A 13,325-nucleotide genomic window follows, 5' to 3' on the forward strand; every position below is an offset into this window, starting at 1 on the left:
ATGCACTCATGAGGTAGAGAGAAGGAAGAGATATTTCAAGACTTTTATTTATGTAAAACATATTGAAGAATTTTCATAGTTTTCAATTACTGGCTAAATGTACTGTTTGCATTATCTTCATTATGAAGGACTGTTACATAGTCCTCTGAATCTATATAAACCAAATGGAAAGAAGTGTAACCATTAAAGAATTTTTTTACTGAGTCTTGAAAGACTTTAGTCCCCAAATATTCCTGCCTGCTTCTGCTTAACTGAGACTGTCTGACCAATAGTTGCTACAACACTGTTTCATTCTTGATGTGCCTACACACTGACCCATGATGAATGTAACCTGTTTCCCCACACTTTCGGGATTTGAATAGCAAAAAACTCTTAAAACAAAAGTTTGACTATCTTGCTCAGTTAAATAAAATCTTGAATGACCTGCGCCTCCTCTCATCAACACTTACGTTAAGCTGCTCTCACTAGTAATGTGTTCATAAAGGCCCTTTTAACTGCTTTGTTTGTTTTTCTTCTACAGTTGGTAATACAGAGGCCACAGGCAGGCTGCCCCAAGATGGGCCACTTTGGCATGAAAATTATTTTGAGTTAAAAGTCGTCAAAACCCAACAGATGCAGGAAAATCTCTACCTCGTCCTCAATTGCCTAAATTTACCTTGGAAAGGAGAACCTATACCTGGAAGAGAGCTATTATCTGACACTCCCCTTCAGTTAAGAAACTTATCTGCATGATAGGGAAAACTTTGGTTTTTAATACATCTTCTTTCACCTTCTTGCTAATAGCCTTCCTTCACCTTGTGTCCTTAGATCCTACCCCTCTTTAACTCCTGTAAGCTTCATGTTGCCTCATTGTCTTTGGAATTTCACATCTATGTGGATTCCCCATACACACTCTATTAAATTTTATTTTTTCCTGTCAATTTATCTCATGTCAACTTGATTCTAAGTCCAGCTAGAAGGACCTTGAAGGTCAGAGAAAGGTCTTCCTCCCAAAGAATAGTATCATTCACATTAGAACTAGACTCCCCACTGTCTACCCAGAATGCTTCAAAGAGGATAGAGTATGATGACGACCCTTTACTATCTCCTCTCTTCAGCAGAGTCCTAGATGGACATGTAACTATAATAATTCTACTACTGCTCAGTATCCTGCCCTTTTGTGTTAAGGGGTTGCTAGAGCCACTTTCATTGTTTTTATTATCACTATTATTATCCTTGTTGAGATTCCACGACTTGATTTTATCATTGCCAAGAGCTTTTATGAGATAGGTAAGTACAGCATTTTTTGGCACTCTTACTAATAGTGCTTTTATATTTTTAAATGTTTGTTTATTTTTGAGAGAGACAGAGCATGAGCAGAAGAAGGGGAGAGGGATAGGAAGATGCAGAATGTGAAGCGGGCTCCAGGCTCTGAGCTGTCAGCACAGAGCCCAATGCAGGGCTCGAACTCACAAACCACAAGATCATGACCTGAGCCAAAGTCAGACGCTTAACCGACTGAGCCACCCAGGTGCCCCAATAGTGCTTATTTTTAACCAATAAAAAGCAAAAGAAAGGCCAACCATCATTTGATAACCTTGCTACTAAGTTGCTTTGATCTTCCTATCTGTATGGGTGCCAATAGCACAAAATACTTTTAAGTTTTGAAATGATTTTAAAAAAGACAATCTGTAATTACAGTGGTCAATTTGAGGAAGTTTTGACATAAAATTTTTCACTTTAGCACAAAAAGAAGGAGAGGGTCTCATTTGGTTTGTCTAAAAGAGAGCACTTAGGAGAGAGTTCACTTTCTTTATATCAGCCATAACAATGTGTGTGTGTGTGTGTGTGTGTGTGTGTGCATCAGAAGCTGTTTCCTGACTCTAATCTTTATCCTCATGCAGAGGGAAGATAAATAGCTTTTGATAGTAATAATTTCACATTTGTTTGAAACTGGCTCCTTCAAACTTTTTATTTTTTCCTCCCCCTTTCTTCCCTGTTGTGGAAAAGTTTAGAGATTAATTGATGGCAAACAAATTATCATATGTTCATTTAAAAAATATCTAGTCTAGATAGAAATTACCTTCTGAAGAAAAAGACAAATTACCACGTTGCATTACTTTTCTCAAAATATGTGAGCTATGTAAAAACAAAACAACAAAAAATGCTGCAATCAGGGAAAATAATTAAGAAATGGCCTTGCTCGTGAGATAAAAAGAAAACAAAATATGACTAAAAATTTAAATGATATGAAGAATCTCTAAAATTTAGTTTCATACACACATGTTTGTAAATTATATTAAAAATAAATGCATGTAATATTTGACATAAGTAAGTGAATAACAGTTTTAAAACTGTATGTCTTCCTCCATTTTTTACTATGTAAATTAAGGCCAACAGATTTTCCAGTTTATGTAAGATTATGACTATACATCTTGTGATTAAAACTTAACAACTTTCAACATTAGTGTATGAGTCAAAGAAGCTATCGTTGTCCCCATGATAGTTTCAGATTTCAAATATGTAAAATGGTATTTAAAGAAATTAATTTGTAATAGTAGGATACCTCTTAAAATGTTAAATCTCACAAATTCTAATAATGCTGTAAATAATAAGAGATTACTGTGTTGACTTTAATTATAATTTCCAAATTTTCAATTAAATTTAACACCTTAGACTAATGTTAAATTGTGTTAATAAATAATCTTTGGTTAGTTGGGTCATTTTAAAGCATGAAAAAGAAACTTAGTTCATTAAACATGATTTTAATTTACATTTGTTTTTTCATAGCATTTTTTTTTTACCATTTTTCCTTTGAAAACTTATGTTTTCATCTTCTTTCACTGGCACTTTTTCTTAATTATGTCTTTCCCTAATTCAGGCCATACAGAATTATACAACTAAGAAGATGTACTTTATCAAAAAAATGTCTTTGGACTTTTCTGGAATGGCCCAGATAACACAAAGGTTTTTTGTTTTTTGTTTTTTGTTTCCAGCTCCTTATAAAGAGAAAGATTGCAAATGATTAATAAAAGGAATTAGACTTTTTTGGTATCCTTCAATTTTTAATAAATTCATAATTATTATAAGAACTATTTGTTTACCAAACATAGGAACTTCCATTTTCATGTTTTAAGAAAAAATATTTATTTTATAATCCAAAGACTAGCAAGTTATTCTTTACTAATTAATTCTTGTGTCCCAATTTCAGTACACTTGCCAACAGGTATAAAAAGTGACAGTTGGTGATATGTCAATTTATGATACATAATGTATATGATGTCCATGATATATGTATGACTTGATTGATTTATAACATAAATCAAAAGCCTTAGATATTTCTCAGTATTCTCTTTGTTTATGTTTCCATTCAAGTATAATTAATGACTACATCCATGTAAATTAATTGAATGCCATTCCTCAAATGAGGATTCTACCTTTTGTTTTATAACATTTAAAGATTATTTTGATGGCAAAACACACTGGCACTCAAGATAGACGAAAGGCAGAACAAGAGAAGGATGTTGGGAAGGGCACACAGAGAAAAAGTAACAGCAAGCTAGAAGAGGTTTTGTATGGCAAGTAGGGTGACATTAGTTAGATTTCCTGGGCTCCCTGTGAAACAGATAACTTATTCAATTTGGAGGGCTCTAGGGCACCGGTGCTGTCCCTAGTTTTCTGGTACCTGATCCAAGGGGCATTTAAAACTTGTATGAGCCCAGTGAGGTAAATGACAGAGTATAGACTTAATTCACTGCTCAGAGAGAGAACCTGGCCAGTCATCAACCAGGACCTCAAACTGGGGCATGACAACATTAAAAAAAACAAAAAAAAACAAAAGAACGAATTATATCCTCTTCCAATGTGATCAAATCAGCCAACATAATTTATTGGCCAAAATTGGCTACAGTCTGAAATCAGAATCTGTTGGGCAATTTTGCTCAAAATATTTGAGAATGTCTCTCTAGTACATGTCCCATCTGTCAACCTCATGATCCTGACAAAAATCTATAAAAGTGGAACATAGGTATTTGAACATCAGCAAGTGGATATGATACAGTTATATCATTCAAATGAACATAAATCCATTCTTATTATTGTTTTCCTGTTTTGGGGGGATGACTAAAAGCTTTGCTCTATCAAAAGACAACTATCTCAACAGTAGCTTTAAAAAAAACCCTCAAAACTTTGAGATTCTGTGTTTCCAACTTGGGTTGTCTATCCTAATACCAAAGTCACTCATTTTATATTTTTACATTTTCAAAATGTTTATTTATTTATTTTGAGAGAGAGAGAGAGAGAGAGGGAGAGAAAGAGAGGGTGTACACATGCACAAGCTGGGGAGGAGCAGAGAGAGAGAGGAAGAGATAGAATGCCAAGCAGGCTCCACACTCAGCACAGAGCCCAATGTGGGGCCTGATCTCATGACTCTGGGATCACAATTTAAGCTGCAATCAAGAGTCAGATGCTTGGGGCATCTGAGTGGCTCAGTTGGTTAAGCACCCAACTTTGACTCAGGTCATGATCTCATGGTAAGTGAGTTCAAGCCCTGCGCCGGGTTCTGTGCTGACAGCTCAGAGCCTGGAGCCTGCTTCAGATTCTGCATCTCCCTCTCTCTCTACCCCTCCCCTGCTCATGCTCTGTCTCTCTTTCTGTATCTCAAAAATGAATAAACAATGAAAAAAAATTAAAAGAGTCAGGCTGCTAAACCCACTGTGCTCATATATTTTCATATTTTGATAAAACTTTGCAAGATATTAGAATGCAGTGATCCCTGGATTTCTCAGTGTTCCTGCAGGGTTCTGGCTTCCTATGTAATGGAAATCAACATGCTATAAAGAGAAAATATCTCCTTTTGTCCTCCAGAAACATTTGTTCTTCACATGGTTAAGTGTGTTTTATGCAGACACATAGGTTTGTAGTTCACAGGGGAATGAATACCTGAGTCATTCTTTTACATTCACATTTAAAATAGTTCTAAACCAGGGACCTCCCTCTTCTTGTCTCAGACAAGATTTGTTTTCATTACAGAGATAAAGTTTCTCTATCTCAAGGGGGTAGGAGTGCAGGTAGGTCCTACCAGTTCCCATATAAACTAATAGGTTCATAATTTCATATTCCTCTCTTGTAGAAGAAAATCTTTTTTTTTATACATGCATGGATAACCATCTGATTCTCATTTCATCTTTCTGATAATGGGATATGGGAAACAAATCATTAATGCTGCAATTAATAATAGTCTGATTATTGTCTGGAAACCTCATGTTTGCTTTCAGAAGAATATGCATAAATACAGGTATTAATGTTTTATCCAGTGGTGCTCATCATCTACAAACATCATTGTCCTTAGTGTATTATTACAAAGTTTTAAAATACTGTAGACAAATTTATTACTAACATGTACAAGAAGCTTTTCTTAAGGATAAAATACAGACCCACTGTGTAACCTTTAACCAAGAATTGGAAATGACTCTGATTTAAGACTTCTCTTGAACCTTATTGGAAGGGACCTAATCAGCTAGTGTTAGCACAAACACTGCATTAAAATTCTGAGGAACTGACCCTTAGGTTCATGTCTCTCCGTTAAAAAGACATTATATTTGTACTTCTGGAAACTAGATGCTGATAAGAGATCTCAGTAGTAAAGATCCTCAAGAATCTTGAATCAAACAGCATAATGTTACATACTCCAGGACTAGTACTCGAAATGCCAGGGACCAATAATTGCCAAACCTTTAAAAAAATAATTAAATAATTTGTTGCTCTTTTCCCTCTTGATTCTGTTTCTGCTTTCTATTCATTTAAAATTCCATTTATCCTGAGTTGTTTTCATGTTGCAAAATTCAAATCGATATGAAGGTTTGAGCTATTGGCCTTTGGTGGGTTTCATCCTTTCCATATCAGCAATTCACTTTCAAACTAGAAAGTCTCCTCCATACAGTTTTTGAAATCAAATAAATATGGTAGGAAGTCCTACTTTATTTTTTGGTCCCCAAATATTTCTAATGGCGTTTATTGCATGAGAACTCTACTTTTTATATTAGCCCAATAAGGACACTAAGTACATTTTTCCGCGGAGACAACATATTCTTGTACAGGCGCTATGGAAATAATCAGAAAAATTATGATTTTGAACCATTTTAGTTACCTCAGAAAAGCTAGTGTACTAATTTGGAAGCATGCTGTACAAGTTTAATCTTACTACAGAGTGACTTAAGAGGGGGATTATGCTGATTAACATCTGCACCGTTTACAACATAGATAGTTTAAAAAGCAATATTCCCTGAAGATAAGAACTCTGTGTGAAGGCATTACATTCTAAAGAAATCCATAAACAAGCTGCATTATAATAGATTATTTTCTTTCACTTTCATGAAGTGAGGAACTAGGAAAAACTGACAGAAAGTTATCAGTTCTTCACGTTTGTGCATTTATTTGTTTATTTGTTTTATAATTAGAATATAAATGAAATGCTGTTCTTAATTTCTGAAGAGGACCAGAATTCATTATTAGTGTAACTAATTAAGACATCTAATTATTTTAACCAATGAGGCCATAACCTGATTTAGCCTATTAATAACTCAGTTGTATATCCATGTTGATATTAAATTATCAAAATTGTTATCAAAATTCTGTTGGCCCCAACTCTGACATTGTTTGTTGGTTTTTCCCCTCATTTTAAATGATAATTCCACATGGATGCAGATTTTTAGATTGTTAATATATACATCATTTATTCTACCATTTTCAGAAAATGATATATTTTTTTCAGTTTATTTATTTTTGGGGGTGGGTGGTGCGCACAAGCAGGAAAGGGGGAGGGGCAGAGAGAGAGAATCCCAAGCAGGCTCTGCAATGTCAGTAAAGAGCCTGACATGGGACTTGAACTCACAAACCGTTAGATCATGACCTGAGCTGAAATTAAGAGTCAGATGCTTAACTAACAGCCACCTACGCATTCTGACAAAAACAGTATTTAAAAATGAATAGTACTTTCATTCATGAATAGTACTTTCATACTATTCATAGGCAGGAATAATAGTTCCTGCCTATTATCTTGTTCACAATAATCTCCAGTGAAATTATGAAATATGAAAATGGGTCAAAGATCAAATTTTTAGCTTATAAACTTTTACCTATGGGGAATATTGATCTACTTATAACAAACAAGTCATGTTTTGGCTATCTTCTTTGAAATCTCTCAGTAATACTGTAATTTAGTTGAGACCTGACTTGGAAACTCCTTCATAGAGTGACAAACATCTGGTTGTTTTGCAGGACAGACTTCCACCCAAAATTTGTTTGAGGTACTGAAGATGATGATAGGCCACACACCAAGAGAATCTGAAAGAAAGTTTACTGCTTACACAACAGACTCCTGGGAGATCAGGGAGATCAGATTGTACAAACAGGTAGGAGGCAGCTTGGGCTGAGCAGAGGGAGTGGGTTTATAATCGCTGGAAGGTGTAATTAGGGAAACTTTCCCACACACAAGTTGAAGTTTCATGAAGTTTAATTTTTCCACTGGCTTCAGTGGAAAAAGGAGAAAGAAGAAGTCAATAGTCAAACATCAAAAATGTGGTCATCCCATAAAATATATGTGATATCTTGTCTTTAGGCTAAATAAAAGTAGACTCATTTTTGAAAAGTAGCATAGCTTCTCAGAAAGAGCACAAGGTTTGGATTTAAATTCATTCTCTGCTTCAAAGTAAACCATATGATTTTGGCCAAAGTCATTTCATACCTGTTAGATTCAGGGTTTTTTTCCATTTATAAAATGAAGTTAATACCTAACCCACATAGCCAGGTGAGGGTAAGACAATGTACATCAAGTTTTTCACCATATTTTACTTTTTATTAAAATAAATTTATTCTCTTGAGATAAATACTTGGAATTAAGATTCTTGATGTTTTTTCCAAAGAAAATCCTTCATAAGAACTCAGTGAAGATAGTATTCCACTGGGCTATGTGGGCACTCCGCTTTATGAATCATGTGACTCCTTGAATGAAATGGATCCCAGGATGGGTGAATTGTAGAGGAGCTTATCACTGTCTCATTAGATATTGCAAGATAAAATCTTTTTAATATCAATATAGGAATTTATCTGAAGTAACGAATTTTAATATGTGACTTTTTAATGAGATGGCAAGTCCCATTTTATATTGCTTTTTTTCTTGGTAAAAGCATATTACTTTCTCATTATGTCAAGTTAAATATTTATTAAATTTCACTCCTTCAAAGTTAGAAAATATTGGATAGCTGACACAATTGTCTTCATGGGGAAATTCAAGTAAAATTGTGCTAGTAAAATTAGGATTTATTTTCATTCCAAAATTTATTTAAATATATTTTCTCTATGTATACAGTTCTAAAGGTTATTCTTAGAATTATTTCAAAGGATTCTTCAAATATCTGTCATATACTAGGATATAAATAGTATGCAACAGAATAACACCTGAAAAAGCACAAATATGTAACATCCAGGAGACCAGAATACAAAATACATATTGTATTTCAGCACATATTCAGGGCACATCTTATGATATTCAAACCATAAATTTCATATTTAGAGTTACTTATTATGGAGGGGAGCCTGGGTGGCTCAGTCGGTTAAGTGTCTGACTTCAGCTCTGGTCATGATCTCATGGTTCAAGCTCCCATCAGGCTCTGTACTGACAGCTTAGAGCCTGGAGCCTGCTTTGGATTCTGTGTCTCCCTCTCTCTCTGTTCCTCTCCCAATCACTCTCTGTCTCTCTCTCTCTCAAAAATAAACTTTATTTATTTTTTTTAATTTAAAGTTACTTATTATGGAAAATTAAAGGTATGGAGTAAAAAGTTTTCTTCCTTTTAATTATTTACTACTAGGATATTGTTTAAGCATTTCTTAAAATATTAAAGACTTATAGTTTTGTTTTACAGTCTTTCTATATTATATAAAAATCAATATGTCAAAGATATTAGTGAGTCAAATATGCATGTAAATTAAATAAAATTGGACAGCCAGTGTGTGTAAAATAATTAATGATGGCTAATATTTGAGCTATAATGACTTTTAAATGATTGGCATAGCTGCAGTATAATTAGCTGAAATTACTTTAATAAAACCAGTAATTGGTTTTGAAACAAAGGCAGTATATTTAAAAATCTACATGGAATTCAGTATATGTAGTCTTGTTACATTTTCTTTCTTTCTTTTATTTTGCTTTTTTTTTTGTTTAAGATTTTCATTTTTTTAGGGACACTTAGGTGGCTCAGTCGGTTAAGCATCTGACTTTGGCTCAGGTCAACACCTCACCATTTGTGGATTCAAGCCCCATGTCAGGCTCCAGGCTGGTGGTGCAGAGCCTGCTTGCGATTCTTGTTTTCTCCTCTCTCTCTGCTCCTTTCCCACTTATGCTTTTTCCTCTCTCAAAATAAATAAATAAACTTAAAAATTTTATTTATTTATTTTTTAAGTAATCGCACCTAATGTGGGGCTCGAACTCACAACACTGAGATCACGAGTTACGTGCTCTACTGACTGAGCCAGCCAGGCATCCCAAGGGAAGCTTCTATTTCCAACTGGTGATTGTACATTTATGTTTTGAGAAATGCCGAAGAGAAATACACATGCTTTTTTTTTTTTTTTTTTTTTTTTTAATGCTTTAGTACATGCAAGTGTCCTGTCATTATTTACTCATTCTTCACTCTTTGGAGTCAGCATATGCCAGACACTACGTCCCTCGCCATGCTGGCTTTTTGTACCTAAACTTCCCATGCTGGCTTTTGGTATCTTAACGTTAGCCAGGCTCAGGGTCAGAGTGGTAGTGAGGGCATAGTAGTCAAGAGTAGAGTTCCTGGCCCATCAAGTAGAAGATGGCCAAGCTGATGACCTGAGGGTACTTCCCCCAGCCCATGCTTACACCGTTGTAAAGCATATGTCTTTACAACATTATTTTAGGTGGGGAAAAAAATGTTCAGGAGAATTTTACTTCAAAATGTTAGCCTTAATGGTATGTAGAAATTGGAAGCTTGAATGGGATTATAGGTCCCAAACAGGATTTCTGCATCATGTTTGCTGAAGTTTCTGAGCTTCTCTGACATGCACAAGGCTGGACACAGAATGCTGCGAAAGGCATTGTTCTTGAAAAACTCAATAAATTACAAAATATACAAATACGATATTTTTCTCATACCTCCCAGGAATGAGGGATTGAGTGTTCAAATTAGAGGTCAAAGAAACGGGAAGCATAATGAAAATATAAGGACACGGAATAAGAATATGGTCAAAGCATCATTTCCTTGTGGACATAGACCACTTGAGATGGCAGAATTATTGGAGCCCTTGAAATAGCGATTAGGTCAAAATGAGCCAGGGGAGTAAAATACACTTAGGAAGTAGTAGAATAAGAGAAAGCCCTAACAAATTGGCATCTATTTTACTCAAAATAAATTGAATTGGGGCACATGGCTGGCTCAGTTGGTAGAGTCTACAGGTCTTGATCTTGGAGTTGTGAGTGTAAGCTCTACATTGGGCCTAGAGCTTACTTTAAAAAAAAATTAGTTTAAAAAAAGGAAAAGAAATTGAAGTTTTTGTAAATGTTGTTGGCTTCTTTAGTCAGAGGAAAGGAATTACATCTGTGGTTGTTAGCATGCATGCCTCTGTGCATGCTACAGATGTATGAACGTATCTTTCACAGTAAGGTATCATAATCAAATAGGTGAATGTACAAATAGAGGAAAATGAAAACAACTACAAATGATATCAGTATAAACACAGCATAAAGGTGTATAATCCTGATTTTTTAGTCTCTGATATTAGGATGCAATCCTGAAGTATAAAAGTATAATTTAGTGTATCCAAATATATGGCATAAGAGTATAAACTATATGGCTGCATGGGTGGTTCAGTTCAGTGTCTGACTCTTGATTTTGGCTCAGGTCATGATTTCAGCATCTTGGGATCTAGCCCTGAGCTTGGCTCCATGCTGTGAGTGGAGCCTGCTTGGGATTCTCTCTCTCTCTCTCTCTCTCTCTCTCTCTCTCTCTCTCTCTCTCTCCCCCCCCCCCAGCCCCTCTCCTGCTTGTGTGCACTCTCTTTCTCTCTCTCTCTCTCTCAAAAAAAAAAAAATGAGGTATAAAAGGGCAAAGTGTTAAAGGAAACATGGATAAAGAAATCATTCTATCAGTTAATAATTTTTAGATAATAAAAGAAACACGTGTCTCTAAAAGGAACTCACAGTGAAAACTTCCAGCCTGATAATTTTTGAGTTTAAGACATTTAGGAGAAAATTCTGATGTTTGAAAAGTTGAAATAATTTACTCAGCTTTTGTAGGGTAGACAAATTGAATCTGTCACCTAGCTCAGCCTTTTTCTTAAATTTTTTTTTAACATTTATTCATTTTTGAGAGACAGAGCATGAGCAGGGAAGGGGCAGAGAGAGGAAGACACAGAATCCGAAGCAGGCTTCAGGCTCTGAGCTGTCAGCACAGAGTTGGACACGGGGCTTGAGCTCACGAACTGCAAGATCATGACCTGAGCTGAAGTTGGATGCTTAACCAACTGAGCCACCCAGGTGCCCCAGCTCAGCCTTAAATAGGTATTTATAGTAGAATCTATCATTAAGATGAGAATATTGACTAAAATATTCCATTTCCTGTTAGCTGAAGATAGGTTATACATTTATATATCCATTGTTACAAATGTATAGCTTAGAAAATACATAGCATATAGCTGCTCAGTGAGCAAACATAAACTAGTTAGAAATTAAAATATGTACATTTCTTAGCGAATGAATTTGTAGAGTGTTAAATATAATTTTTTCCACTAAAACTTTAATATAGTTATTTTCATGAATGCATTGCTTGTTAAAATATCTGTATTCAGATGGCAGTCAATTTATCATGCTCATGTCAATCTTCGTCCTTTAGTAAAATAAACACTTACTGATTCTTTAATGGTGAATTATTACAAATTTTATATTTTAACAGCTAACTTACTCATTCCACACGATGTAGAGTTGGCTATTTAAAGGTACTGTACTATTAACGTAGAAATGAATGAAATATAAATGGTCTCTTCTCCTGTTGTTTTCCTATTTTATCTAAAACAAAACTCAGTAGATTCCAGTTTCATTTAAAATGGCATACGGATTCATTGTTTTTAGGTTAGAAGCTTACTATTTACACAAATTTATGACATTGCAGAACATATAAAAATTGGAAGTGGTTATAAAATTGTTAGATATCTCAGATCATGAAAAGACAATCAGGAACCCTCTGAAATACACTGTACTAAAAGATGTTGATCTGTGGGATTCATAGATAAAGGTGTTCTATGATTTAATACAACACTGCTAAGATAAACTAGCGAATAAGATACCCTTTCTATTTTTCCTAAGCATTAGGCAAAAGGAGAGCAAAGATTTATTGATATTGTCAAGGAAGAAGACTTTCTTCTGCCCTATAGCCCTTCTAGCTAGATTTAGAATCAAATTGGCATGAGACAGATCAACAGGAGAAAATCAAATTTAATAGGTTTACATATGGGGAATCCACACAGATATGAAATTTCAAAGACCGTGAAGCAACATGAAGCTTACAGGAGCTAAAGACACGGATAGTGGGGCGCCTGCGTGGCTCAGTCGGTTAAGTGTCCAACTTGGGCTCAGGTCATGACCTCACAGTTTGTGGGTTCAAGCCCTGTGTCGGGCTTTGTGCTGATGGCTCAGAGTCTGGAGCCTGCTTTGTATTCTGTGTCTCCCTCTCTCTCTGCCCCTCCCCCGCTCATGCTTAGTCTCACTCTGTCTCTCAAAAATAAATAAATGTAATTAAAAAAAAAATTAAAGACAGGGATAGAGCCTGAAGATACCGAGGGGAGAAAGCTCATTAGCAAGAAGGTGGAAAGAAATATTTGGAAAAACAAGATTGTTCTGTTATGTACATGATTCCTTCAGTAAAGCGAACTTCTGGTAATAGCTCTCTTTCTGTTGTAGACTCTCCTTTCCAATGTAAATTTAGGCAGTTATGGGAGATGCGAAGAACCTTTCCTGCATCTGCTGGGTTTTTATTACTTTTAACTGGAAATCTTTGTGCCAAAGTGGCACATTTCAAATTTTGGGGTGTCTCATTCTGCACCTCTTCCATATGTTTTTTTTTTTTTTGGTGTGAGGTGGTATAAAAGAAAACACTGTTTGTTAAAAGAGGTAGCTATGAGAAAGAAGAGGTTTTAAGTTGAGCAGAGATCAAAGAAAATAGGAAATAACATTCATTGAACACTACTGGGTTCCAGGAAATATTCTAAAAAGAAAATGTATGTCTATATCAATTTCTAGAACATCTTTATGACTTGAGTATTATTATTAT

Source organism: Acinonyx jubatus, chromosome D4 (genome assembly GCF_027475565.1).
Source record: "Acinonyx jubatus isolate Ajub_Pintada_27869175 chromosome D4, VMU_Ajub_asm_v1.0, whole genome shotgun sequence".
Taxonomy (NCBI): Eukaryota; Metazoa; Chordata; class Mammalia; order Carnivora; family Felidae; genus Acinonyx; species Acinonyx jubatus.